Genomic DNA, 27,172 nt, shown 5'->3' with positions numbered 1-27,172 from the left:
AGTCAATTAAACACCCCAGAAAATTAGCGTGGAAAGCCTCACAAATAGCAACACGAGACAAGCTTCAGATAAGCTGCTGAAAGATGGCAGGAACTTTACCAACTGTCTACCAAAGTACAATGTACCAGACGAAGTCGGGTGTAACAAATACATTTTCATCAGTGTTAGTAGCCTTTCAGCAAGTCTAACGTTATTGCATAACAAGCATTTCCTAAACTATCAATGCAATCACATGCAACAAAATGCTAAAATAAATAAATTTAATTAATTAACCTGTCGACAGCTGTGTCATATCAGCCTTAGAACTAACACAACGAGGAGCTCCAAGGTCTGCTGCCAGGAATTGCAAGGCCATTACACACCAAGTGCTCAACTTATTTCTACATCAAATACTGCTTTACAGGATTCACCCAACATATGACTTAACACAACTATGCAACTTAACATCACCACAATACCAGTGTATATAAACATAACTTGTCGTACAAATGGGATTTTACACAGAAGGACCTCTGAAAGACACAAACTACTGAACAAAACACTCAGACAGCAGCTGGCACAGGTTTTCCCAAAACAAAAGAATCCTCAAGCACATCTCAAGTGCAGACTGCTAAATCAGAACTACACAAACAGTTCTGTTTCTGTTCCTTGCAGTTCCTTGCCAGTTCCTTGCCAGACCACACCTCATATTGAAGCTACAGTGTGTAGGACTTGGAGCCATGTCTCTTTGCCATCTCTTGTGATACAAAATGTGTAGTATGCATGTCCCTTTTGGGCTACTGCATCAACATGGTGGTGTATCATGGTGTCCTCTATGGAGGGGGACTGTTCCCATGTAGACAAGAAGTGCTTATTCCAGGGCTTATGAAAAAAATCAGTTCTTTGCTGCAAGTAATTATACACTAATGAACAAATTATGACTGTTGTATTCCAATTCTGCTAATACACACCCTGCAAATCTACAAACTGGAGCTTTAAGACCAGTGCACACATGGGTGCGCCAGTGAACACAAGTACATTTGCTGTTTAAACAAGATGAAAATTACAACTATGTTGATAACTAAAGTGGGGCCATGTGTGAATAAGTTGCCTCAGTCAATCATAAGTGATGAATTTTTGTAGAACAAACAAACAAATGTTCCACAAATTTATCATAAATCCCAAGAATTAACTTAATATCTTCTAGTCTGTACACTTAATTCCATTTTAATAAGAATAATGTCAGTGATTGGTTTTCCTGTTTGTTGTAAGGTTTCCCATAATGCACTACTGTCTGTGATGCACACTGTTTTTGTTTGTTTGTTTTTTTCTCTCTTAGACTGGATGGTCTGCCACAAACATCATGTGCACTTTGTGTGAAACATTTTTCATTTCTGCAAATGGGGCATTGCCAAGTCAGATGGTCGGCTGTACTTTAACCATCCTCTTTAACACAAGTGCATAATCCCCGAGTAAACTATCTCTTACAGTTTATCTTTTTTTTTTTTTCATTTATATAGTGCCAAATCACATCAACTCAAGGCGCTTCACACAAGTAAGATCTAACCTTACTAACCCCCAGAGCAACAGTGGTAAGGTAAAACTCCCTCTGAGGAAGAAACCTCAAGCAGACCAGACTCAAAGGGGTGACCCTCTGCCTGGGCCATGCTACAAACATAAATTACAGAACAATTCACAAAACGAATATACAGGAAATGCTGTTGGTGCACAGGACAGGAGGGTCTCCAGCACAAATGCCACACCCATCTCTGGATGGAGCTGCACCTTAAACAGAGAGGAAAAAACAGAATCAGGCATCAGAAAGACAAGAAATACTGTATAATTTGTCAGCATTAAACAACAAGAAAAACAGAAGAAATACTAAGGTGATCACCGGCCACTAGCCCTAAACTTCACTAAAAGACCCAGAATTTAGGTAAAGTTGAGGCCGCAGCACGCTCGGTTTGCTAATCAAATGAATTAAGAGTAAAAAGCGTAAAACTATACTATGCCAGTATGCTAACCATACGAAAGGGAAAACAACTGCATCTTAAGTACGGACTTGAAAGTCTCCACAGAATCTGACTGTTTTTTTTTTTAATTCCCTCCTATACTCTGTTTCCACTGAATACAAGAAAGTGAACCCCATCAGTGTAGACCTCCACTGAGGACACAGGGGTCAAGTGGAGTTGGGGTCAGATGTTAGACAAATAATGAATGTTTGTGAGTTCAATAGTACAAATATTCACCTTGTTGAATGGTATGTTCCAGCTTTCAACAAATTAAATATTCGTTCCATTGAAAGAATGTAAAAACATTCATTATTTAAAGAGGAGTCCAAAAGTAATTCTGACGTTGAAGTCCGCCATGCCGTGCATCAAATCGTCGTCCGTCAGCAAAACAAACTCTGCTGTTTGTTTTAAAACTAAGCGCCACCCGGCTTGTGTGAGCGTGTACTACCAAAAAAAAGACTATTCCTCAGTGCAGTGAAAAAAAAAAACCCATGTCAGATGGCTTATAGCACAGTGGATTTGTTTTGTGTGTGTGTGTGCGCACGTGCGTGTGCAGAGTGCAATGGTACCAAATGTATAGAACCAAATTTGCACTCTAAATGGAACCAATTTGCACTCTAAATGTAATGCAAATGTCACGTGACATACGTACAAAGCACCAATCAAATAAGGATCCACTCAGCCGTTATATAATCATCGATGATGCATCACAAGCTGATCTAGTTGAGGTTTTTGTCTATCACTGCTTTTATAAAGGGGCAAAAAAGTCAGAAGATTGACAGCCCTCCTCCGTCTGATGGCATGGGACAACATCAGTGGTACTTTAGTGCGTTATGTGTGAGCTATACATATTAATGCATTAATTATTAATATTAATTATTATTTTATTATTAAATATTAATTCATGTGCCTTTACCGGAAAGTGTTCTCTCTCTCTCTCTCTCTTTTTTTAAGTAGCTGATGTTGAACACTACCTTTTCTTAGAATGTAGTGCTATTTTTACAGACCCGCAGAGAAACTGACAGGCTTTTCTTTTTTTTTTTTTACATGGTTTTGGTCACACATGTGCATCTTCCAAACTTAGAAAGTTTTTATTGTGAAATGACTGCTGTGAAACTAATGTGGTGACGTAGCCTGTTATCTGTAAAACCAAGCATGTGGCCCTCAAGTAACTTATTCATGACTCTCATACAACGTGAACTGTATTTGAAATTTGAGTTAAAGGAATCTTCTAATTTTTGCTGGTGAGGAGCAGGTGGTTCTCTTGTGCAACGCAAGCAGTGTTATTGTTCAATCCAACTTTAGCAAACTGCCGTCCTTAGCCAAACTAGCAGTGTTGGTTTTAGTACGAACCACTTTAATCCGTGAGGCTTATGTGCAGAACGCTAATTAAGAGCTTGTGGCAGAATTGTCACCTCAGTTACAAACTACGAGGTCTTGATGAAAAAAGCGGTCCTTTTTATTTTTTCAAAAAATAAATGGATTTGATTCATATGTTTTTACGTCAGACATGCTTGAACCCTTGTGCGCATGCGTGAGTTTTTTCACGCATGTTGGTGACGTCATTCGCCTGTGGGTAGGCCTTGAGTGAGGAGTGCTCCACCCCACCCGTCGGAATCTCTTTGTCTGAATAGCCGCTGTGGACGGCGCGCGTTGCTTTATCAACATTTTTTCTGGACCTGTGAGGAATATCCGAGTGGACACTATTCGAGAAATTAAGCTGGTTTTCGGTGAAAAGTTTAACGGCTGATGAGAGATTATGGGGTGTTTCTGTCGGTGTAAAGACTTCCCACGGAGCAGGACGTTGCGCAGCGCTTCCAGACACCGTCGTCAGCCTGTTTCGACCTGAAAACATCCTAATTTAAGGCTTAATTCACCCAGGACGTCGTGAGAGAACAGAGAAGATTCAGAAGAGGCCGGCATGAGGACTTTATGCGGACATTCCACTGTTTAAGGACATTTTGTAATAAAAGATGTGCGCGCAAATTTGCCGAGTTGTTTCCGTGATGATCTGGCGAATCTGTGTGCGCCGCGACAGGAAAAACACCTCCGTGTTGAAAACCATTTGTAAAATTCAGGCGGCTTTTGATGGCTTTCAACAAGTGAGTAACTGAGAAATTAACAGCTTGGGCATGTTCCAACTTGCCCGTTAAGGTTTCCAACGGAGGTGTTTTTCCTGTCGCGACCCCCCGCGGTCGGGTCCGGCCCAACATGCGACTCTGCCCACATGTTCTTTCATTACAAAATGTCTGTTAACAATGGAATGTCCGAATAAACTCCTCATGCCGACTTCTTCTGAAAGTTCTCTGTTCTCTGACGACTTACTGGGTCAACAGAGCCTGAAATGTGGAAGTTTTCAACTTGAAACGGTGAGACGCTGCCGCCTCGAAGCGCAGATCGCCGTCAGGCGCTCTGGGCCATCCTTAAAGCGACACTACCAGACCAAAATCTCTCATCAGCCGTTAAAACTTTTACCGAAAACCAGCTGAATTTATCGAATGGTGTCCACTCAGTTGTGCCTTACAGGTTTTGAAAAAATTTTTATCAAACAAAGCAGCAGTCTCAGCCATTCCTAAACAATGAAAAAACGACAAGAGGGTGGGCGACTCCTCACTCAAAGACTGCCCACAGGCAAGTGACGTAACCGACAGGCGTGAAAAAACTCTTGCATGCCCACGAGGGTTCAAGCATGTCTGATGTAATCACACGTGATTCAAATCCATATGGTTTTTGAAAAAAATAAGGTCTGTTACTTTTATCACAGACCTTGTAAAAGACAAGAGCCCATTTTCATAAAATGGTCTAATCTTGTTTAGTGGACTAAACTCACTTAGCTAGCCGACTGTTAGTCATTACACAAAGCGCTTAGTCGACTATATTTTCGCGTTAGCTGACTAAAGTTTTTAGTTGCTACAGAGGAGGCTAATCTTATTTTAGTTGACAAAACTTCAGTATATTACCTCAAAAGTGGTGGCTATCATGTACGACCACTTGATGGAGGAGGACTGAAGGAGAGACTTGCGAGGGGAGCGTGTGTTTAGGATTGGAATTGTGATTGCAAATTGTGGATGCTTTAGGATTCCAGCAATGCATTCAGGACCTGACACACATTGGTGGAAATGCCCTGGATCTGGTTCTTGCACGTGGGTTTGCTGTCACGAATATTGACATCTTGCCTCTGGCATCTATAGTCTCTGACCACTCACTTATCAGGTTTAAATTTATGCTCACTTTGCAGATAGTTTAAATTTAGTGCTTAAAACAACACTTGATAAGAGTGTGCCTCCTCTTTTAATTTAATTTAATTTATTATTTTATATAGCGCCAAATCACGACAAAGTCGCACCAAGGCGCTTCACATAATTCACAACAACACAAATTAATCTAAATTCAAAATTATGCCCTCCCAAGGCACAGTCACCTTGGTTCAATGGTTACTTGCGTGACCTCAGGCAGAAGGCTTGATGTTTGGAACAGAAATGCTGTAGTTCCAAATTAGGTGTTCCGCTTTGTGTGGCAGGATGCACAACCTGTTTATTTGATCCCATACCAACAAAACTGTTTAAGGACCTGTGGTCCACTCTTGGGCCGACTGTGCTGGAAATGATCAATCTGTCATTAATCTCTGGATCTGTTCGGAAATGTTTTAAATCTGCAGCGATTTAACCGTTACTTAAGAAAGCTAATCTTGACCCTAGTGTATTGAAAAATTACAGGCCAATATCAAATCTATCATTTTGTTCCAAAAGCCGTTGCAGTCTGCTTTTAGGAAATATCACTCCACAGAGACAGCGCTCACTAAAGTAGTGAATGATCTTCTGCAAGCAATGGACTCAGACACCACTGCAGTTTTGGTGTTGTTAGATCTCAGTGCTGCGTTTGATACCGTGGATCGTCATATTTTGCTCGATAAGTTGGAGAATCTTTTTGGGATTACTGGAAGTGCCCTTGCGTGGTTGACATCATATCTGTCCAGTCATTCTCAGTGTGTCTTGTATAATGGCACTACCTCTGACCTTGGTGATATGAGATTTGAGGTACCACAGGGATCCGTTTTAGGCCCCTTGCTTTTCTCCCTGTATGTGGCACCCCTTGGGTGTATACTGTGGAGTTTTGGCATTGCCTTTCATTGTTACACTGATGATACTGATGAGTTGTATATTCCGATAACTGCGGGAAAGCTCACTCCCATAAAATCCCTGGAGGACTGTCTTCTATCAGTGAGAAGTTGGATGTCTAGTAACTTCCTACTTTTAAACTTTGATAAGACTGAAATTATGGTTCTTGATCCAGTGAGACATCAGCATCAGTTTGACCAGCTGGCGCTCAGCCTGGGTTGGTGCGTCATACATCATACGGACAAAATGAGGAACCTTGGGGTAATTTTTGATCCCACGTTGTCTTTTGACCTCCACATCAGGGATGTTACTTGGACTGCTTTTTTTTCCATCTACGAAATATAGCAAGGATCCACCCCATCTCAGCTTGGGACTCTGACAAGGGCAGTCGCATCTCCTCTACTGTCCCTTATCTCTGCTTTCTACCTTAACCTTCAAGTCCCTACTTCACCAGACTGTGAATTCCTCAAATTATATTGGATACTGGATCTATTGAACTACTATTGGATTAACCATGGAATTGATCAGCTGGTCTCTGAACGTTATTGACACCATCTTTTCTACAAGAAGGTCAGGACCGGGGGATCCTACCTGCCCAGATAGAACGTACCCTGCGGGCTATGTTCTCGACTCCTGGGGGTCGTGGCGTGTTGCATGCTTTGCGCCATTCTCTGTGAAGGACGTTGAAGATTTATTCATATTTGATCTTATGGTAGCAGGCCTGGTACTTTCTAGCTTATTTGCTGCCCTGATATACCGGAAAATTGGCAAGACGCTGGCATCAAGAACCATGGCCCCTCGCTTGTCCATCATGATTAACGAGTTGGGCCTGGGTCATTAACTCCAGCTTTTGTGGCTTCTGTTTATTCTTCTCTACAAGAGTCAAGACAGAAGTCAGACCACCAGAGCAAGAATTTTAGCTGAGGAAGCTTCTGCGATTTGAAGCGAAACGTCCTCGCGTCAAGCAACCTAGTCCAGTCGAAGAGTCAAGCTTCTCTACTAATTTGCCTGAAGGTACATCTTAGATGCAAGCCTGAAGCTGTCAAGTCATGAAGCTGTATAACTGGGGATACAAAATGCAAAACATGCAGTATGCACAATTTCTCCAATCACAGCCACAGAAGCCTGTAACTTCTTTTGGGTGATGTAAATAAAGTTCAAGACATATTCAGTGACTTGGAAATGTTCATGTATTCATCCCCTGACTTGTCTGAAGAAAACTGGCAATTAAATAGATTATTTACAGGTATTATACCAAAGGGGCAGATTACTTAAGCAACCCATCATCTTGGCTTTTATATTTTTTATTAATTGATATCAAGTTGTAGAGATTTGCTTTGAGTTTGGGTCTAAGGAAGATGATTTTTGAAATTTTTATATTGAGAAGCCTGATTTACTTTTTGCATTTGAAATGTCGTAAACAAATTTAAAAGCGTGAAATATCAAGGGGCTGAATACTTTTGCCAGCCACTGTAGTTGTTTTGTAATGAAAATATTCTAAGTTGGGAATTCTCTAGATGCCCATGTGTGGCCAGGCCCATGGAAAAAATAGCCTGTAGGTGTTAGTTTCGACAGGACTGTTAAAAATAACCACAACGTTCTTCGAAGCATTTCAGAATGTGATACAGTACTGTGCAAGTGATCTTCAGTACTCACCGCAGTGTAGTGTTGATTTATCTACTGACGAGTCATTGGGCAAGAGGTGGGTACACTCTGGACAGGCTGCCTGTCTATTGCACGGCTGACATGCATAGACAGACAAAAGGCATTCACACTTTCACACCTACAGTCAATTTAGAGTCACCTGCATGTCTTTTGGAAGTAGCAGGAATCCTGATCACCTGAAGGGAACTCATATAAACATGGGAGGAACATTCAAACTCCACACAAGAAAGATCAGGTCAGAAACCAACCTGGGACTTTCTTCATGTGAGGAAACGGTGCTAACACCCTGTCACAGCTTGACAATTTAACCAGGATATGCCGACTGTATTGTATATGCTGGCGTACGTCTAATAAGTTATGGCTAAGTTTTGTATAAGTTAAAAGCTGATATACGTCAAATATGTTATGCAGCTGTCACACCATGACGTATGGCTCATATGTCCCGCTTACACGGACCAAAAGTTGTAGGTAAGTTATGCAATTGTTGATGGAGAAATTGTTGTTGAATATGTTATGCAGCTGTCACACCATAACGTATGACTCATACGTCCCAAATATGCGGGTCAAAAGTTGTAGGTAAGTTATGCAATTGTTGGCACACGTTTCTTGGAAGTTGCTCATAAATTGAAATACTTCCATTGATTGGCTGAAAGCTGAAAGCTGCAGTTCTTATGAAAATAGTTCAGACTGCTTCAAATATTAAAACCATTCACACAGAGTAAATATAAAGTCTTATCTTACCTATCCATTTCAGTCGGATTCATCATCACAGCCTGATGAAAACGTATCCACATAAAGGTTGCTGATTTTGGACAACGACGTCTGAAAATACATTAATTCCTTGTTGTGGCTGAAGAAACGTAGCATTTTAAAAGAAGTCCCTCTGTTTTGTGCTCAGCTTGAACCAGAGAACGCCGGCGCTTTGTGCCAGAACAAGAAAATTTACTTATTTTAAAAGCTGAAAGAGTCAGAGTGGAGGGGATTGGCCACACAACAGCGTATGTGAGCTCAGTGACAATATTTACGTGTTCATCTGCCAAACAGAAGTATTCTGCCCACAGTGGAAATGGGGCTGTCAGCATATGCTGGCTAAATTGTCATGATGTGACAGCTGCATAACTTATTTGATGTATCCAGCGTATTCGCTAAATTTTTCATAAGTCTGCATACGCTGTCTAAATTATCAAGGTGTGACAGGGCCCTAACCACTAAGTCACAGTGCTGCCTGAAGTCATTACAAATCCAACAAAAATTAAATATGCTTTCTTTGTTTCATTATTTAAAAAAAAAAAAACTTGGGGGAAAAAACAGTTGTCATGTGACAGGTGTCTTGTCCAAGACACATGAAGTGTTTTGTCAAAGTACACCGTCAGTTAGTGTGACTGAGAATCAAACCCAGATCTACATTTTGGTAACAGCTACTTGCCTTGCTCACTGGATAAAGAAATCAGTAATTAGTTTTACAATTCTAAAATCTGAACCTGAACTCGTATTTTTTTAAAAGGGCTATTTATTCACAGCGCTTATTCCAAAATGAATGAAGTTAATTTTTCACTTCAGATTCTACACACAATACCCCATAATGTCAATGTGAAAAAGTCTTCTTTTTTTTTTTTTTTTTTTTTAAATTATCAAAAATAAACAAACTACGAAACTACATAACTATTCACAGCCTTTGCCATGAAGCTCAAAATTGAGCTGAAGTGCATCCTGTTTCCATTGATCATCCATGAGATGTTTCTACAGTTTTAATTGGAGTCCAGCTGGGGTAAATTCACTTGATTGGACATGATTTGGAAAGGCACATGCCTGTCTAAACCGACACAATTTTTCACTTCCGATCCCGATACCTGAATTTGGATATCTGCTGATACCGATACTCTTCTGATCCCATACCAGAGTTCTGTTTGGTTTAATATTATTATTATCATTATTGTTGATTTTCTTAAGAAGAAGACCTGAAAGTTCAGCTACAGTTTGCCAGAAGGTGCATCTAAGATGAAAGCCTAGATGTGATGTTTTGGTGAAAGAATGAACTACTTTTATTTTTTTTATAGACTTTTATAATTTATCATAATTTGCTTGCTTGCCTCTACTGGTGGTTGGCTCTCACTGCGGTATTGTATCACTTCCTGTTCCGGAGCACAGCGGTGTTTTTCTGTATCTGTTAGCTGTTTAATCTGCGCAGTTAGATTGATCTAGTTATCTAGATTACGATTTGTTTCCCAGTGTAATCTTTACGTGCCTTAACTAAAGCACTCCTTCTGCTGAATCACCACTAAATTATTTACACATTATTCACTTTGCGTGTTTTTAGGAATCCGCTAGCTTAGCGTAGCTACTAGCTCTTAGCCGATTTAGCATGGCGGCTTCTCCTGTCTCTCCCGCACTTTTCTGCTCTGGGTGTGAAATGTTTAGTTATTCCTCGGCCTCCTTTAGCAGTAATGGTACTTGTAATAAGTGTAGCTTATTCGTAGCTTTGGAGGCCAGGCTGGGCGAATTGGAGACTCGGCTCCGCACCGTGGAAAATTCTACAGCTAGCCAGGCCCCTGTAGTCGGTGCGGACCAAGGTAGCTTAGCCGCCGTTAGTTCCCCCCTGGCAGATCCCGAGCAGCCGGGAAAGCAGGCTGACTGGGTGACTGTGAGGAGGAAGCGTAGCCCTAAACAAAAGCCCCGTGTACACCGCCAACCCGTTCACATTTCTAACCGTTTTTCCCCACTCGGCGACACACCCGCCGAGGATCAAACTCTGGTTATTGGCGACTCTGTTTTGAGAAATGTGAAGTTAGCGACACCAGCAACCATAGTCAATTGTCTTCCGGGGGCCAGAGCAGGCGACATTGAAGGAAATTTGAAACTGCTGGCTAAGGCTAAGCGTAAATTTGGTAAGATTGTAATTCATGTCGGCAGTAATGACACCCGGTTACGCCAATCGGAGGTCACTAAAATTAACATTAAATCGGTGTGTAACTTTGCAAAAACAATGTCGGACTCTGTTGTTTTCTCTGGGCCCCTCCCCAATCAGACCGGGAGTGACATGTTTAGCCGCATGTTCTCCTTGAATTGCTGGCTGTCTGAGTGGTGTCCAAAAAATGAGGTGGGCTTCATAGATAATTGGCAAAGCTTCTGGGGAAAACCTGGTCTTGTTAGGAGAGACGGCATCCATCCCACTTTGGATGGAGCAGCTCTCATTTCTAGAAATCTGGCTAATTTTCTTAAATCCTCCAAACCGTGACTATCCAGGGTTGGGACCAGGAAGCAGAGTTGTAGTCTTACACACCTCTCTGCAGCTTCTCTCCCCCTGCCATCCCCTCATTACCCCATCCCCGTAGAGACGGTGCCTGCTCCCAGACTACCAATAACCAGCAAAAGTCTATTTAAGCATAAAAATTCAAAAAGAAAAAATAATATAGCACCTTCAACTGCACCACAGACTAAAACAGTTAAATGTGGTCTATTAAACATTAGGTCTCTCTCTTCTAAGTCCCTGTTGGTAAATGATATAATAATTGATCAACATATTGATTTATTCTGCCTAACAGAAACCTGGTTACAGCAGGATGAATATGTTAGTTTAAATGAGTCAACACCCCCGAGTCACACTAACTGTCAGAATGCTCGTAGCACGGGCCGGGGCGGTGGATTAGCAGCAATCTTCCATTCCAGCTTATTAATTAATCAAAAACCCAGACAGAGCTTTAATTCATTTGAAAGCTTGTCTCTTAGTCTTGTCCATCCAAATTGGAAGTCCCAAAAACCAGTTTTATTTGTTATTATCTATCGTCCACCTGGTCGTTACTGTGAGTTTCTCTGTGAATTTTCAGACCTTTTGTCTGACTTAGTGCTTAGCTCAGATAAGATAATTATAGTGGGCGATTTTAACATCCACACAGATGCTGAGAATGACAGCCTCAACACTGCATTTAATCTATTATTAGACTCTATTGGCTTTGCTCAAAAAGTAAATGAGTCCACCCACCACTTTAATCATATCTTAGATCTTGTTCTGACTTATGGTATGGAAATAGAAGACTTAACAGTATTCCCTGAAAACTCCCTTCTGTCTGATCATTTTTTAATAACATTTACATTTACTCTGATGGACTACCCAGCAGTAGGGAATAAGTTTCATTACATTAGAAGTCTTTCAGAAAGCGCTGTAACTAGGTTTAAGGATATGATTCCTTCTTTATGTTCTCTAATGCCATATAACAACACAGTGCAGAGTAGCTACCTAAACTCTGTAAGGGAGATAGAGTATCTCGTCAATAGTTTTACATCCTCATTGAAGACAGCTTTGGATGCTGTAGCTCCTCTGAAAAAGAGAGCTTTAAATCAGAAGTGTCTGACTCCATGGTATAACTCTCAAACTCGTAGCTTAAAGCAGATAACCCGTAAGTTGGAGAGGAAATGGCGTCTCACTAATTTAGAAGATCTTCACTTAGCCTGGAAAAAGAGTCTGTTGCTCTATAAAAAAGCCCTCCGTAAAGCTAGGACATCTTTCTACTCATCACTAATTGAAGAAAATAAGAACAACCCCAGGTTTCTTTTCAGCACTGTAGCCAGGCTGACAAAGAGTCAGAGCTCTATTGAGCTGAGTATTCCATTAACTTTAACTAGTAATGAGTTCATGACTTTCTTTGCTAACAAAATTTTAACTATTAGAGAAAAAATTACTCATAACCATCCCAAAGACGTATCGTTATCTTTGGCTGCTTTCAGTGATGCCGGTATTTGGTTAGACTCTTTCTCTCCGATTGTTCTGTCTGAGTTATTTTCATTAGTTACTTCATCCAAACCATCAACATGTTTATTAGACCCCATTCCTACCAGGCTGCTCAAGGAAGCCCTACCATTATTTAATGCTTCGATCTTAAATATGATCAATCTATCTTTGTTAGTTGGCTATGTACCACAGGCTTTTAAGGTGGCAGTAATTAAACCATTAAACCATTAAACCATTACTTAAAAAGCCATCACTTGACCCAGCTATCTTAGCTAATTATAGGCCAATCTCCAACCTTCCTTTTCTCTCAAAAATTCTTGAAAGGGTAGTTGTAAAACAGCTAACTGATCATCTGCAGAGGAATGGTCTATTTGAAGAGTTTCAGTCAGGTTTTAGAATTCATCATAGTACAGAAACAGCATTAGTGAAGGTTACAAATGATCTTCTTATGGCCTCGGACAGTGGACTCATCTCTGTGCTTGTTCTGTTAGACCTCAGTGCTGCTTTTGATACTGTTGACCATAAAATTTTATTACAGAGATTAGAGCATACCATAGGTATTAAAGGCACTGCGCTGCGGTGGTTTGAATCATATTTGTCTAATAGATTACAATTTGTTCATGTAAATGGGGAATCTTCTTCACAGACTAAAGTTAATTATGGAGTTCCACAAGGTTCTGTGCTAGGACCAATTTTATTCACTTTATATATGCTTCCCTTAGGCAGTATTATTAGACGGTATTGCTTAAATTTTCATTGTTACGCAGATGATACCCAGCTTTATCTATCCATGAAGCCAGACGACACACACCAATTAGCTAAACTGCAGGATTGTCTTACAGACATAAAGACATGGATGACCTCTAATTTCCTGCTTTTAAACTCAGATAAAACTGAAGTTATTGTACTTGGCCCCACAAATCTTAGAAACATGGTGTCTAACCAGATCCTTACTGTGGATGGCATTACCCTGACCTCTAGTAATACTGTGAGAAATCTTGGAGTCATTTTTGATCAGGATATGTCATTCAAAGCGCATATTAAACAAATATGTAGGACTGCTTTTTTGCATTTACGCAATATCTCTAAAATCAGAAAGGTCTTGTCTCAGAGTGATGCTGAAAAACTAATTCATGCATTTATTTCCTCTAGGCTGGACTATTGTAATTCATTATTATCAGGTTGTCCTAAAAGTTCCCTAAAAAGCCTTCAGTTAATTCAAAATGCTGCAGCTAGAGTGCTGACGGGGACTAGAAGGAGAGAGCATATCTCACCCATATTGGCCTCTCTTCATTGGCTTCCTGTTAATTCTAGAATAGAATTTAAAATTCTTCTTCTTACTTATAAGGTTTTGAATAATCAGGTCCCATCTTATCTTAGGGACCTCGTAGTACCATATCACCCCAATAGAGCGCTTCGCTCTCAGACTGCAGGCTTACTTGTAGTTCCTAGGGTTTGTAAGAGTAGAATGGGAGGCAGAGCCTTCAGCTTTCAGGCTCCTCTCCTGTGGAACCAGCTCCCAATTCAGATCAGGGAGACAGACACCCTCTCTACTTTTAAGATTAGGCTTAAAACTTTCCTTTTTGCTAAAGCTTATAGTTAGGGCTGGATCAGGTGACCCTGAACCATCCCTTAGTTATGCTGCTATAGACGTAGACTGCTGGGGGGTTCCCATGATGCACTGTTTCTTTCTCTTTTTGCTCTGTATGCACCACTCTGCATTTAATCATTAGTGATCGATCTCTGCTCCCCTCCACAGCATGTCTTTTTCCTGGTTCTCTCCCTCAGCCCCAACCAGTCCCAGCAGAAGACTGCCCCTCCCTGAGCCTGGTTCTGCTGGAGGTTTCTTCCTGTTAAAAGGGAGTTTTTCCTTCCCACTGTAGCCAAGTGCTTACTCACAGGGGGTCGTCTTGACCGTTGGGGTTTTACATCATTATTGTATGGCCTTGCCTTACAATATAAAGCGCCTTGGGGCAACTGTTTGTTGTGATTTGGCGCTATATAAAAAAAAAATTGATTGATTGATTGATTGATTTTATAGACGTGAAGAGAAAAGACAGCACTCTCTCCCTTGTCTATCTCTCTCTGCCTGTCTGTCTCCCTTTCTCTGTCTGTCTCTCTGTTTCACTCTTTCTCTCTCTTGCTCGCTTTCTCTCTCTCACTGTTTTCATGCTGCGGAAACTTCGAACTTTTTGGAAACACAAAGCCTTTTAACTGTAAAATAAATGTATAATCACCAATGCTCGTGTACAGATTTTTTTTTTTTTCATTTCAGCGGTCAGAATCTCTGTTTGGCTTCTCCTCGACTGCACGCTGAGCTGGCTTTTCATAGCATTTGACAGCCTCGGGACAGTGAAGCGGCTAACTTTTTTACACACATTTTCAGCAACAATTCAGTTAATTTTTCTGAAAATTCATGCTCGATGAACAGACAGTTTGAACCCGACAGCTGGGCAAAAATTTGCTGCTAACCGCAGCTAGAACACTGTAGTAGAGAGCTCTCTCAAACAGCCCAGCTTCAGAAAACATCCTCTCTTTCCGCACGGCAGAGAGCAATCAATCAATCAATTTTATTTATATAGCGCCAAATCACAACAAACAGTTGCCCCAAGGCGCCTTATATTGTAAGGCAAGACCATACAATAATTACGGAAAAACCCCAACGGTCAAAACGACCCCCTGTGAGCAAGCACTTGGCAACAGTGGGAAGGAAAAACTCCCTTTTAACAGGAAGAAACCTCCAGCAGAACCAGGCTCAGGGAGGGGCAGTCTTCTGCTGGGACTGGTTGGGGCTGAGGGAGAGAACCAGGAAAAAGACATGCTGTGGAGGGGAGCAGAGATCGATCACTAAATGCAGAGTGGTGCATACAGAGCAAAAAGAGAAAGAAACACTCAGTGCATCATGGGAACCCCCCAGCAGTTTACGTCTATAGCAGCATAACTAAGGGATCGTTCAGGGTCACCTGATCCAGCCCTAACTATAAGCTTTAGCAAAAAGGAAAGTTTTAAGCCTAATCTTAAAAGTAGAGAGGGTGTCTGTCTCCCTGATCTGAATTGGGAGCTGGTTCCACAGGAGAGGAGCCTGAAAGCTGAAGGCTCTGCCTCCCATTCTACTCTTAAAAACCCTAGGAACTACAAGTAAGCATGCGGTCTGAGAGCGAAGCGCTCTATTGGGGTGATATGGTACTATGAGGTCCCTAAGATAAGATGGGACCTGATTATTCAAAACCTTATAAGTAAGAAGAAGAATTTTAAATTCTATTCTAGAATTAACAGGAAGCCAGTGAAGAGAGGCCAATATGTGTGAGATATGCTCTCTCCTTCTAGTCCCTGTCAGTACTCTAGCTGCAGCATTTTGAATTAACTGAAGGCTTTTCAGGGAACTTTTAGGACAACCTGATAATGATGAATTACAATAGTCCAGCCTAGAGGAAATAAATGCATGAATTAGTTTTTCAGCATCAATCTGAGACAAGACCTTTCTAATTTTAGAGATATTGCGTAAATGCAAAAAAGCAGTCCTACATATTTGTTTAATATGCGCATTGAATGACATATCCTGATCAAAAATGACTCCAAGATTTCTCACAGTATTACTAGAGGTCAGGGTAATGCCATCCAGAGCAAGGATCTGGTTAGACACCATGTTTCTAAGATTTGTGTGGCCAAGTACAATAACTTCAGTTTTATCTGAGTTTAAAAGCAGGAAATTAGAGGTCATCCATGTCTTTGTCTGTAAGACAATCCTGCAGTTTCGCTAATTGGTGTGTGTCCTCTGGCTTCATGGATAGATAAAGCTGGGTACCATCTGCGTAACAATGAAAATTTAAGCAATGCCGTCTAATAATACTGCCTAAGGGAAACATGTATAAAGTGAATAAAATTGGTCGTAGCACAGAACCTTGTGGAACTCCATAATTAACCTTAGTTTGTGAAGAAGATTCCCCATTTACATGAACAAATTGTAATCTGTTAGATAAATGATTCAAACCACCGCAGCGCAGTGCCTTTAATACCTATGGCATGCTCTAATCTCTGTAATAAAATTTTATGGTCAACAGTATCAAAAGCAGCACTGAGGTCTAACAGAGCAAGCACAGAGATGAGTCCACTGTCTGAGGCCATAAGATGATCATTTGTAACCTTCACTAATGCTGTTTCTGTACTATAATGAATTCTGAAACCTGACTGAAACTCTTCAAATAGACCATTCCTCTGCAGATGATCAGTTAGCTGTTTTACAACTACCCTTTCAAGAATTTTTGAGAGAAAAGGAAGGTTGGAGATTGGCCTATAATTAGCTAAGATAGCTGGGTCAAGTGATGGCTTTTTAAGTAATGGTTTAATTACTGCCACCTTAAAAGCCTGTGGTACATAGCCAACTAATAAAGATAGATTGATCATATTTAAGCTCGAAGCATTAATTAATGGTAGGGCTTCCTTGAGCAGCCTGGTAGGAATGGGGTCTAATAGACATGTTGATGGTTTGGAGGAAGTAACTAATGAAAATAACTCAGACAGAACAATCGGAGAGAAAGAGTCTAACCAAATACCGGCATCACTGAAAGCAGCCAAAGATAACGATACGTCTTTGGGATGGTTATGAGTAATTTTTTTTCTCTAATAGTTAAAATTTTATTAGCAAAGAAAGTCATGAAGTCATTACTAGTTAAAGTTAAAGGAATACTCGGCTCAATAGAGCTCTGACTCTTTGTCAGCCTGGCTACAGTGCTGAAAAGAAACCTGGGGTTGTTCTTATTTTCTTCAATTAGTGATGAGTAGTAAGATGTCCTAGCTTTACGGAGGGCTTTTTTATAGAGCAACAGACTCTTTTTCCAGGCTAAGTGAAGATCTTCTAAATTAGTGAGACGCCATTTCCTCTCCAACTTACGGGTTATCTGCTTTAAGCTGCGAGTTTGTGAGTTATACCACGGAGTCATGCACTTCTGATTTAAAGCTCTCTTTTTCAGAGGAGCTACAGCATCCAAAGTTGTCTTCAATGAGGATGTAAAACTATTGATGAGATACTATATCTCACTTACACAGTTTAGGTAGCTACTCTGCACTGTGTTGGTATATGGCATTAGAGAACATAAAGAAGGAATCATATCCTTAAACCTAGTTACAGCACTTTCTGAAAGACTTCTAGTGTAATGAAACTTATTCCCCACTGCTGGGTAGTCCATCAGAGTAAATGTAAATGTTATTAAGAAATGATCAGACAGAAGGGAGTTTTCAGGGAATACTGTTAAGTCTTCAATTTCCATACCATAAGTCAGAACAAGATCTAAGATATGATTAAAGTGGTGGGTGGAGTCATTTACATTTTGAGCAAAGCCAATTGAGTCTAATATTAGATTAAATGCAGTGTTGAGGCTGTCATTCTCAGCATCTGTGTGGATGTTAAAATCGCCCACTGTAATTATCTTATCTGAGCTAAGCACTAAGTCAGACAAAAGGTCTGAAAATTCACAGAGAAACTCACAGTAACGACCAGGTAGACGATAGATAATAACAAATAAAACTGTTTTTTTGGACTTCCAATTTGGATGGACAAGACTAAGAGTCAAGCTTTCAAATGAATTAAAGCTCTGTCTGGGTTTTTGATTAATTAATAAGCTGGAATGGAAGATTGCTGCTAATCCTCCGCCTCGGCCCGTGCTACGAGCATTCTGGCACTTATTGTGACTCGGGGGTGTTGACTCATTTAAACTAACATATTCATCCTGCTGTAACCAGGTTTCTGTAAGGCAGAATAAATCAATATGTTGATCAATTATTATATCATTTACTAACAGGGCCTTAGAAGAGAGAGACCTAATGTTTAATTAAAATGACCACATTTAAGTGTTTTCGTCTGTGGTGCAGTTGAAGGTGCTATATTTTTTTCTTTTTGAATTTTATGCTTAAATAGATTTTTGCTGGTTATTGGTGGTCTGGGAGCAGGCACCGTCTCTACAGGGATGGGGTAATGAGGGGATGGCAGGGGGAGAGAAGCTGCAGAGAGGTGTGTAAGACTACAACTCTGCTTCCTGGTCCCAACCCTGGATAGTCACAGTTTGGAGGATTTAAGAAAATTGGCCAGATTTCTAGAAATGAGAGCTGCTCCATCCAAAGTAGGATGGATGCCGTCTCTCCTAACAAGACCAGGTTTTCTCCAGAAGCTTTGCCAATTATCTATGAAGCCCACCTCATTTTTTGGACACCACTCAGACAGCCAGCAATTCAAGGAGAACATGCGGCTAAACATGTCACTCCCGGTCCGACTGGGGAGGGGCCCAGAGAAAACTACAGAGTCCGACATTGTTTTTGCAAAGTTACACACCGATTCAATGTTAATTTTAGTGACCTCCGATTGGCGTAACCGGGTGTCATTACTGCCGACGTGAATTACAGTCTTACCAAATTTACGCTTAGCCTTAGCCAGCAGTTTCAAATTTCCTTCAATGTCGCCTGCTCTGGCCCCCGGAAGACAATTGACTATGGTTGCTGGTGTCGCTAACTTCACATTTCTCAAAACAGAGTCGCCAATAACCAGAGTTTGATCCTCGGTGGGTGTGTCGCCGAGTGGGGAAAAACGGTTAGAAATGTGAACGGGTTGGCGGTGTACACGGGGCTTCTGTTTAGGGCTACGCTTCCTCCTCATAGTCACTTAGTCGGCCTGCTTTCCCGGCTGCTCGGGATCTGCTGGAAGGAAACTAACGGCGGCTAAGCTACCTTGGTCCACACCGACTACAGGGGCCTGGCTAGCTGTAGAATTTTCCACGGTGCGGAGCCGAGTCTCCAATTCGCCCAGCCTGGCCTCCAAAGCTACGAATAAGCTACACTTATTACAAGTACCATTACTGCTAAAGGAGGCCGAGGAATAACTAAACATTTCACACCCAGAGCAGAAAAGTGCGGGAGAGACAGGAGAAGCCGCTATGTTAAATCGGCTAAGAGCTAGTAGCTGCGCTAAGCTAGCGGATTCCTAAAAACACACAAAGTGAATAATGTGTAAATAATTTAGAGGTGATTCAGCAGAGGGAGTGCTTTAGTTAAGGCACGTGAAGATTACACTGTGAAACAAATCATTATCTAGTTAACGAGATCAATCTAACTGCGCAGATTAAACAGCTAACAGATACAGCAAAACACCACTGTGCTCCGGAACAGGAAGTGATACAATACCGCAGTGAGAGCCAACCACCAGTAGAGGCAAGCAAGAGATTAGAGCAAACAACAACAGTTGAGAGGATTCACAGTGGCTCTTCTCAGGTTTCAGAAAATGTCGCGGGTTGGATCGGTATTTTCTGTTACATGAATTACGTCGGTATCGGAACCCGATACTGATCCGGGATCAGATCAGTCCCATTCCTACATATAATGTCCCACAGTTGACAGTGCATGTCAGAGCACAAACCAAGGGTTTCTGCTGCTTTGGAGGTCCCAATAAGCACAGTGGTCATCCATAAATGGAAGAAGTTTGAATCAACCAGGACTCTTTGTAGAGCTGGCCGCCCATCTAAACTGAGCGATCAGGGGTGAAGGGCCTTAATCAAGCAGGTGACTAAGAACCTGATGGCCACTGTGTCAGAGCTCCAGCATTCCTCTGTGGAGAAAGGACAGCAGGAAAACCATCTCTGCAGCAATCTTCCAATCAGGCCTGTATGGTAGATTAGACAGACGGAAGCCACTCCTTAGTAAAAGGCAAATGGCAGCCCACCTGAAGTTTGACAAAAGACACCTGAGGGACACTGACTATGAGAACAAAATTCTCTGGTCTGATGTTAAAAAGATTGATCTCTTTGGCGTGAAGGCCAGGCATCATGTTTGGAGGAAACCAGTCACCGCTCATCTAAGACCATCTCCACAGTGAAGCATGGTGGTGTCAGCATCATGTTATAGGGATGTTTTCAGCAGCAGGAACTGGGAGACCAGTCAAGATTGAGAGAAAGATGAATGCAGAAATGTACTGAGACATCCTGCTCCAGAGCACTCTTGACTTCAGACTGGGGTGACGGTTCATCTTTCAGCAGGACAATGACCCTAAGCACACAGCTAAGATATCAAAGGAGTGACTTCAGGACAACTCTGTGAATGTCCTTGAGGGGCCCAGCCAGAGCCCAGAGCTGAATCCAATTGAACATCTCTGGAGAGATCTGAAAATGGCTGTGCTTCAGAAGTGCTACAAAGAGCAATGAGCAAAACTACCCAATGATAGGTGCACCAAGCTTGTGGCATCATATTCAAGAAGACTTGAGGATGTAATTGCTGCCAAAGGTGCATCAACAAAGTATTGAGCAAAGGGTGTGAATATTTACATAACCGTCATTTCTTAGTTTTTTCCATCCATCCATTTTCTTCCACTTTATCCGGAGTCGGGTCGCGGGGGCAGCAGCTCAAGCAAAGCTGCCCAGACCTCCCGATCCACACTCACCTCCTCCAGCTCCTCCGGGGGAACCCCAAGGCATTCCCAAGCCAGCTGAGAGATGTTGTCCCTCCAGCGTGTCCTGGGTCTTCCCCGGGGCCTCCTCCCAATGGGACGTGCCCGGAACACCTCTCCAGCGAGGTGTCCGGGGGGCATCCGGAAAAGATGCCTGAACTACCTCAACTGACTCCTTTCGATGTGGAGGAGCAGCGGCTCGACTCCGAGCTCCTCCCGAGTGACCGAGCTCCTCACCCTATCTCTAAGGGAGCGCCCAGCCACCCTGCGGGGGAAACCCATCTCGGCCGCTTGTACTCGCGATCTCGTTCTTTCGGTCATGAGCCAAATCTCATGACCATAGGTGAGGATCGGAACGTAGATCGATCGGTAAATCGAGAGCTTTGCCCCCCTACTCAGCTCTCTCTTCACCACAACGGTCCGATACAGCGACCGCATCACTGCAGATGCTGCACCGATCCATCTATCGATCTCACGCTCCATCCGTCCCTCACTCGTGAACAAGACCCCGAGATACTTAAACTCCTTCACTTGAGGCAAGGACACTCCACCGACCTGAAGAGGGCAAAGCACCTTTTTCCGGTCTTAGTTTTTTGTTTTCAATAAATTTGCAAAAAAAACAAAAAACAAAAAAAAAAAAAAAACTTTTATGTTATTACACATACGGTGTTGTGAGTTAAATTTTGAGGGGAAAAAATGAATTTTGAAAGAAGGCTGTGACTGTAACATAACAAAATGTGGAACAACTGAAGCGCTGTGAATACTTTCTGGATTCATTGTAGGGAAGTCCTAACACGCTTTGTGTAAAGTTTTCAAATGCACAAAGTCCATACTTTTTGAGCTGTGTGTGTGTATGCGCGCGCACGCACACACACTGGACTGGTGTCAGTAGCTTCTTTTCTCTTTCTAGACATATTCAGAGTAAATATTTGCACTGCAATATTGTTATCCCCCCTCAAGCCCTGCGACACGTTTATGATGACTGATTCTCTCCATCCTACTTGCTTCCTCGTTCCACCTGTCTCTTCTTTTATCCTTCTCATGTTCCTTCTCTGTCACAACCTAAAAGCGGCTGTCTGCTGTGGTTGACATGCAGTCTGTCTGTTTGATTTGGCTGTTGGCTTCAAAATGGTGACTGATTATTTTGCCAACAAAAAACCAAGTGTAAGTATAATTCCGCTTCATTTCCAGATGGTTATTTAAAAATAATATTTGAAAGATAAATGTTCAGTGGGTCAAATGTCTACGTACTTACAAGTTGGCTGCCTCTTTAAATGGCACGGAATATTCCAAAAGAGCCAGAAGTTGTTTTAACTGATTGTTGTAATTAGGGTTAATTGGGGAGTCTGTGGTTGTATTGAAACACTTACCTGTGTTTTAAGACCAAGGTTTTTTTTTTTTTTTTATGTTATTTTCCTAGTTAACAAAGTTAAATTTTGGATCTCTACAAGTAAGGTTCCTCATCAAGAACAATATCAAAAAAAGGTTTGTAGTACCAGGAGCAACTGTACAGCTTTTTAAAAAATCATATCAAAAATTCAACACAAATGTTTTTATGTGCTAAATGCACTGTCTGTGTAGTCATTTAGATACTTTGATCAGTTTATTTAATGTTCTGGTATCTTCTGTACTGTTTAAACATACTGGTTACTACCACTAGATGTCACACTGGCTTTAGTATCTCAGACATAAATACAAGGTTAATAATCCTTTACTTACTTTTTGTCAAATTAATATTTATTTGTTTTCCACCAAGTAAATCCCTTCAGCTTCTGCCTTGTTTCACCACAGCAGATTCAAAGTGGATCTTCATGTTAATATGGCACAAGTTTTACACCGGATGCCCTTCCTGACGCAACACCACACTCCATGGAGAATGGCCAGGGGTGGCCCTGAACCGATGTCACAGACTGAACGGTCCCTCCTAAAAATCGGTCCGCCATGCCTTCACTGCGCATATGTGCGCATAATGGTTCACAGATTATCACTTCGTTTCTGGTTAAAACTGCATTCCAGTTATCATCTATCTCATCTATCTGAAGCTTTTGTAACAATTATTTCCGCATAAATTCAGCCTTTTTTCATCGTAAAAGACGGAGGAAGCGATCAGAGCGCCGCAGCTACATGAGCTGCTAGCTGCTGCATTCAGTGCGCGTCCGTCATTTCAAAGCATCACTGATTACCGCCTTGTTTCTGCTTAAAATGGCCTTGTTTCGTCTTAAAACTGACTTTAGAATGATTTAAGAGGTTTTACCTTGTCATCTGATGGTTAATAATCCCATTAATCCATTTGATCGCTTTGGGTGAAGAGACTCCGCCTCAGACGAGCAGCTGAGCTCCGAAATGACGCATGCGCAGTGGAGGCAGGGCAGACCAATTTTTAGGGGGGACCGTTCGGTCTGCGACACCAGGAACCTTCCACTCTGAAAATAAGTACACTTAACTGCTTGGCCATTACCCCGCTACACCAAAAAACCCACCAATAAAATGTATCATTATACTATTCAGGAAAACCACACAACCACACATGCCACTTACTGTATAACTGTGTAATTTAACGTTTTGCTCATCCCTGTTGCCTTGACATATAAATGGGGCCGGGGGGAGTTAATGGCATGTTGGATTAGCCAGCAATGCCACATAGTAGTTAGAGCGGTTTAACCTATTGACCCCCACCTTAAATATGAACTCTAAATCCACACAGCTGACATACAGCTGTTCACTGGCTGCTGTGGTTCTAAAAACTCATTAACCGCAGTTTGACTCAGTGCACCAGCATGCTGTGCGTTCATGCAAATGATTTATGTCCTGTGACAGTATGTGTGTAATGAATATGTTCTGGCTGGTTCAAACACTCCACATGTTGTACACTACCAAGAAAATCTGTCGACATATCTGAGAAGGGGACGGGATAAATATTTGTTTGCAGTGTTTACCGTCACAGGTAGAAACATGTAATCAGTAGCTTTTTGCAGCGCTTGTCTTTCAAAATATACTAAATCGGTGTAAATATTAGTGTACATCTTGTTTGGACATGATTGCAAGTACATGGAGTGTTCGTGGATTACTGTAACTCAGCAGTAGAATTTAGGATAAAGAGCATCATAGTCATTTAGTGTCATAAAACAGTGAACAAAACACTCATTTTGTGGTGTGAATGCAAAAGACCACCTCAAGGAATCTATGAAGGTGGATTTGACAAATATATGAATTCAAACCTTGCAGATTGTCAAGGAAGTGATGTAATTATGTAAGATTATTGGGTAACCATGGTAACATTTTCACCAGCAGTGATATTCAGTGATCCACCAGACAAAGCCGTTATTGTTTGCAGCCGATCTCATTAAATAGGAGCAAAACATAATTGTATTCTGGGCAACTAATTCACCGCCCACTTTCCCCCATAATTGTATGGTAGTGTTAATGTTATGCTCATGCTGATACCGGGGTGCAAGATGTTTTGAGTCTAGCTGTTGAATAGTTTTAAATAGCTCTGTTCTCTTTTCATTATGCTGCAGCTTCATCTGCACAACTGCAAAGAATAATGTTAACGATAGGAACCAAATCACCAACACCTTTTGTGCAAAAAATATCACACTGAACATATATGACAGGCTTCTACCACTGTCCCAGCCCCCACCTGCAGACACGATGTGTTCAAGCCAGCGGGGGTTAAACCAACACCCTCAGGTTAGTAGTGAGTGTCCTGCTCTGTAGTTGTGTGCTGCTGCTGCTCATTTGCTGTGCATTGCTGCATCCCTGTGGGACTGCACATTAGCACCACTCCAGTCATCATCCCATTTGTGGCTTAAAGTTAAGTGGGTGTTTTTTATTTTATTTTATTATTTTTTGAGTGGAGTGCTAATCCCAACACCAACCCTGAACAGAGAATTCTGCAGGCTGGGGGGCAAGTGCAGACCTGCTTGAAAATGGCATTATCTCCAGGATGGAACAATTTGGGTTTTGGTGTCATGTTCCATGACAGTTTTACCCACAGACCAGAGTAACCGATAAAGGGTTCTGTAAGTAGGTCGTGAGAGTTGATGCAACTGGGCGAGAGATGCAACTTCTGGGTACAAACAAAGCAGCATGAATTTGTCCTTGTGCAGTCATTTTAGTCAGTGGATCAGAGAATGGTGGCCGTGTTTTACGTGTTAAAAATACACACATCATTATGATTACTTGTAGGGATGCAGCGATCCACAATTTTTTACATCTGATCCTGATACCTGAATTTGGATATCTGCTGATACCGATACTTTTCCGATCTGATGCCGGAACTCTGTTTGCTTTAATATTATTATTATTATCATTATTGTTGATTTTATATGAGGATTTTATTAAAAAGGAGTCATGAAAGTTGAGCTACAATTTACCAGAAGTTGTATCTAAGCTGCAACCCTAGATTTGATGTTTTGGTGAAAGAATGAAGTACTTTTATTTTTTTATAGATTTTTATAAACTTAAAGAGAAAAAACAGCACTGTCTGTCTGTCTGTCTGTCTGTCTCTCTCTCTCTCTCTCTCTCTCTCTCTCTCTCTCTCTGCCTGTCTCCCGTTCGCTCTTTCTCTCTCGCTTTCTCTCTGCTCTGTCTCTCTTTTTCTTCCTGCCGAAAACAACAGTTTCGTGCTGCGCAGACTTCAAACTTTTTGGAAACATGAAGCCTGTCAACTGTAAAATAAGTATATCTTCACTGATGTTCATGCAGAGGATTTTAATGGTGACTTTTTCCCTTTCAGCGGACAGAATCTCTGTTCGCTGTCCTCCTTGGCTACATCCTGAGCTGGCATTTTACAGCCTCGGGACAGTGACACGGCTAACTTTTTAGCACACATTTTCAGCAACAATTCAGTTATTTTTTCTGAAAATCCATGCTTGACAAACAGACAGTTTGAACCTGAGTGCTGAGCAGAAATTTGCCGCTAACCACAGCTAGCACACTGTGAAAGAGAGCTCTCTCAAACAGCCTGGCTTCAGAAAACCTCCCCCTCCTGCTTGGCAGTAAACAAGCAGAGAGCAAACAGCAGTTGAGAGGATTGAGAATCCCTGATACCGAGCCGGGATTGGATTGGTCCCATCCCTAATTACTTCATATCTATATGGATTCGTACTATACTGCCTGTTAGATTATTATCGGCTCAATGTCTGTTCCCATGACCATGATAGCGTTGGAGTTTTACCAGTTAACACAGTGTGCAAAAGTGTCTAAAATCAGCAACTGCACAATGTCTCCAGTTAGACCTTCTTCAAACTGGCTCTCGTCCACCTGATCTGTCGCTAGGTCGGGTTTGTGTTCAGGAGTTTTTGGGTCGGTAGGAAATCAGAACAACTGCCACTTATCAATATTTGTATGACTTTGGTAGTCAGAGGTGGGACAAAGTCACTCTGAAGTCATCAGTCTGCAAGTCCCAAGTCCAGTCTCAAGTCAGCTTGCAAACAATTGGTGGTCATTATGACTTGAGACTGGACTTGGGACTGATTCATGACTTGAGTGATTTGATGGTGACTTTGTCCCACCTCTGTTGGTGATTACAGTGACATGGAAAGCAGTGATCCATTCTAAAATCCTTGAAAATAACCCGATCATAAATAGCAAACATTCCTCACCAGAAGCTGTTTTTATTCAGATGTTCCTAAGCTAGAAGTAACCACCAGCGAGACTTACATAGTCTGTAACATCTCTTGATTCTGTAGATGTTGCATGGCCTGGTCACCATAGCAATCAGTGACTTACAGACCTTGCTAGACCAGAGATTCCCAAATCCACTGCTGGAGATCATCCATCCTTCTCATTTTCATGTTTACTTGCAGTACTACTGATGCTGTGGTGTATTCCTTGCAGTGAACCATTATATCAATATTCTTACTACAAAAGAAAGCCATAAGAATTATTAGTAATAAACCATATTGTGAGCCTACAAATCCAGTTTGTCTGTTTTAAACATTTTTAAATTTTGGGACCTGATTGGCTATAGCTTAATACAAATTATGTTTAAAGTAAAAAATAAACTTTTACAACATGTCCAGGACCTGTTCAAATTGAGGGATTCCAGTCATAATTTGCGAGGAACATTATTATTTCAAAAACCGAAGATTCAAACAACAACTCGTAAAAAGTCATCGTGTCTGTTAAAGGTGGTAATATTTGGAATTGGTGCCCGGATAACAAAGTCACTCGGTAACTTGGTTGGCTTCAAAAGGCTCTTCAAAAATTATTTAATTACTTGTTATAGCATGATGAATTAGGT

The 27,172-nt window shown here is 41.5% G+C and overlaps 1 protein-coding gene and 1 long non-coding RNA gene across 6 annotated transcripts in view; both read left to right on the top strand.

Moving 5' to 3' along the window:
- ptpn11b (protein tyrosine phosphatase non-receptor type 11b) overlaps nucleotides 1-27,172 on the top strand; it is a 122,209-nt gene that overhangs the window by 26,323 nt on the left and 68,714 nt on the right. The gene's annotated exons all lie outside the window — the stretch shown is intronic.
- Nucleotides 8,624-25,889, top strand: LOC117513045. The gene is made up of 3 exons (XR_004561443.1): nucleotides 8,624-8,746; nucleotides 19,543-19,546; nucleotides 25,878-25,889. It is a non-coding gene; the product is annotated as an uncharacterized LOC117513045 (long non-coding RNA).

This window comes from Thalassophryne amazonica, chromosome 6 (assembly GCF_902500255.1).
Source record: "Thalassophryne amazonica chromosome 6, fThaAma1.1, whole genome shotgun sequence".
NCBI classification, from domain to species: domain Eukaryota; kingdom Metazoa; phylum Chordata; class Actinopteri; order Batrachoidiformes; family Batrachoididae; genus Thalassophryne; species Thalassophryne amazonica.
Note: the sequence above shows the minus strand (reverse complement) of the source record. Positions and strands in the feature narration are given on the sequence as shown.